Here is a 3,757-nt window from a genome sequence, read left to right on the forward strand (position 1 = left end):
TTATTAGACGATAAACGACAGCGTCATCTGCAAATAACCTAATACATCTGCTCAGATTGTCTCCTAAATCGTTTATATAGATAAGGGACAGCAGAGGGCCTATAACACTACCTTTGGGAACGCCAGAAATCACTTTTATATTACTCGATGACTTTCAGCCAATTACTACGAACCTTGACCTCTGTGATTGAAAATCACGAATCCAGTCACATAACTGAGACGATATTCCATAATAAAGCAATTTCATTACAAGCCGCTTGCGTGGTACAGTGCCAAAAGCCTTCTGAAAATCCAGAAATACGGAACCAATTTGGAATCCCATGTGAATAACATTCAGCACTTGATCAGCTGCGGTACTGTGAAATAAATATCTTATACTGCAAGCTCTTTGCTTTCCATAATTTGAGAGAACGTTGTATGTACCGAAACAAGGAAAAAAATGTGTAGTAAACATGGATTCTAAAACGCACGTTAAGAGCTATGAGTACTTGTTCAGTAGAAGACATGTGTCTCGCAGTAGCGAAATTGAACAAGTGCTCATAGCTCTTGAGTTACGCATTGTAGAACCCATGTTTTTATTAAAAAAACTTCGTTCGAATGATCGTACCTGTCAAATCCATGAATATTCCTCGTTCCTCGTATAACACCCTGTACATCCCTAGATCCCTTAATTAAAGTGATTCTTGAAATTTATTGGTAGGCATTCGCGGGAAAAGCGTAACACAATCCCTCCTTTCAATCATCGTACGAACGCCGAGATGACAGACACTGAAATAACAGATCGCGGATTAGAGAAGCTACTACAATTGCTTTGTAGTTTAAGGTCTTCAGGACCAGATGAGCTACCTATAAGATTTTACAAAGATTATGCGAAATAATTTGCTCTCCGTCTAGTAGCAGTTTACCCATAGATCGTTGGAGCAACGAAAGGTACCTAGCGACCGGAAAAAAAAATGAAGGCCATTCTCGTTTTGATCGTAGGAGAGATGCACATAATTATAGCCTATATCGCTGACGTCATCTCTTGCAGAATAATGGAACATCGTTTATGCTCAAGAATTATGACTCTATAATAATTAACAGGGACTCTGCAAACCGAGATCTCGCAAAACTAAACTCGCTCTGTTCCTCCAAGATGTTCGTAGCGCGGCTGACAACGACGCTCGAGTTGATGCCGTAATCCCTGACTTCAGGAAGGCACTTGACACCATCCCGCACTGACTTTCATTGAAACAAATACGAGCTTACCGATAATTTCCGGAGTATCCAATGGAAATGTTATAGGGCCTTTATTGTTTACAGCGTATATAATGCTCTAGCAGAAAGTGACGGAAGCGCTCTGAAACTGTTCGCATATGATGCGGAAGTCTGTAGGAAAGTAGCAAGCCGGCCGGCGTGGCCGAGAGGTTCTAGGCACTTCAGTCTGGGACCGCGCGACCGCTACGGTCGCAGGTTCGAATCCTGCCTCGGGCGTGGATGTGTGTGATGTCCTTAGGTTAGTTAGGTTTAAGTAGTTCTAAGTTCTAGGGGACTGATGACCTCAGATGTTCAGTCCCATAGTGCTCAGAGCCATTTGAACCATTTTGAAAGTAGCAACGTCAGAAGGTAGTACCGATTAGCAGAATAACACGCAGAGAATTGATGAATGGCGTCGACTCTGGTAGTTGACCCTGACCGTAAATAAATGTAACATATTGTACTTACATAGGAAAAGAAAGCCACTGCTGTACAACGATACTATTCATAACACACTGCTACAAAAAATGGTTCAAATGGCTTTGAGCACTATGCGACTTAACTTCTGAGGTCATCAGTCGCCTAGAACTTAGAACTAATTAAACCTAACTATCCTAAGAACATCACACACATCCATGTCCGAGGCAGGATTCGAACCTGCGACCGTAGCGGTCGCGTGGTTCCAGACTCTAGCGCCTAGAACCGCACGGCCAAAACTGCTACAAACAGTATCTACAGTAAAATATCTTGGAGTAACCAACCAGAGTGAACTTAAGTGGAATCACCACATAAAACAAATAATAGGTAATGCAGATACCAGACTGAGATCCATAGGAAAAATCTTAGGGAAATGTACCTCATCCACTGCGAAAGTGGCATACAAGGCACTTGTTTGACCGATTTTTGAGTGTCGTTCAGCTATCTGGGATCCTTATCATGTAGGACTGATAGAAGAGATAGAGAAGATCCAACGAAGAGTGGTGTGCTTTGTCATGTGATCGTTTAGCCGGCGCGAACGTGATGCAGAGATTCTCAACAAACTCGAATGGCAGACGTTAAAACAGAGGCGTCCTGCATCACCGAGAGGTTTACAACTGACGTTTCGAGAAAGCACTCTCCAGAAGAAGTCGGACAACATGCTGCTTCATTCGGGAGGACGACGGTTCAATCCCGTCTCCAGCCATCCTGATTTAGGTTTTCCGCGATTTCCCTAAATCGTTTCAGGCAAATGCCGGGATGGTTCCTTTGAAAGGGCACGGCCGATTTCCTTCCCAATCCTTCCCTAACCCGAGCTTGCGCTCCGTCTCTAATGACCTCGTTGTCGATGGGACGTTAAACACTAACCACCACCACCATCACCACCACATACTGCTTCCTCCCACACACACTTCGCGAAAGGGTCACAACGAGAAAATTTGAGAAATCGGAACTAATACACAGGGTTACCGACAATCATTCTTCCCACACGCCATTCGCGAGTGGAACACGGAAGGGGGAATAAGATAGCGGTACGAGAAGTAACCTCCATCTTTCACCAATAGGCGGCTTGCGGAGCATGATGTAGATGTAAATCTTCATCCGTCTGCCAGTTCAAGTTTTTCAGCATATCCGTGACGCTCTCTTGCGTGTCAAAACAAACCTGTGAACATTCGAGCCGCCCTTCTTTGTACATGCTCAGTGTACCTCTTAATCCTACCTGTTATGAGTCCCACAAAGTAGAACAATATTCTAGGAGTGGTCGCACCGCGTGATTTGTAAGCAGTCTCCTTTGCGGACTGATTGGTTGTTGCTACTATCCTACAAATGGACGGAAGTCTGGGGTCTGCTTTACCTCCACCTGAGCGCGTGTGACCATTCCATTTCACATCCCTACAAATCGCTACACCCAGATATTATGCATGATTTCACTGATTCCATTTATGGTTCGTACGTATTGTAGATCCAGGATACAATCTTCTTGCGTCTTTTGAAGTGCGCAGTAATACACCTCTGAACATTTAAATCAAATTCTCCATCTTTGCACAAATTTTAAATTTTATCAAGATCTGACAGAATATTTGCGCCGCTTTTTCAGTATTGTTATCTGCATCAGCTGCAAAAAGTCCTGCGTTATGATCAATTCCTAGATGCATAACAGAGGTCTTTTATACTCGGCAACCTCCCATTTTTGTCCACAGCTAGTGGTCTAGTGGTAAGCGTTGCTCCTCTGGATCGCGGGGTCCCGGATTCGATTCCCGGCTGGGTAGGGGACTGAGTGTCTATGTTGTCCTCATCATTTCATCACTGTTCGGGAAAGCGGCGAGACTGTACAGTGAAAAGATTGTGAATTTGTACGGGCACTGATAACCGCACGGTTGAGGGCCCCATAATACATATATCGTCGTCAACATCTCGTTTCCTCAATAAACTGTCTTACTATTAGTTCATTTTATTTGATGTCCTGTGAACTCTTTGGAAATACACTTGACTTTCTTCGGAAAAGATATTAATTGTTGCAAGTCAAATTAATTATTTTATTTTA

The sequence above is a fragment of the Schistocerca piceifrons genome, unplaced genomic scaffold, assembly GCF_021461385.2.
Source record: "Schistocerca piceifrons isolate TAMUIC-IGC-003096 unplaced genomic scaffold, iqSchPice1.1 HiC_scaffold_797, whole genome shotgun sequence".
Classification (NCBI taxonomy): Eukaryota; Metazoa; Arthropoda; class Insecta; order Orthoptera; family Acrididae; genus Schistocerca; species Schistocerca piceifrons.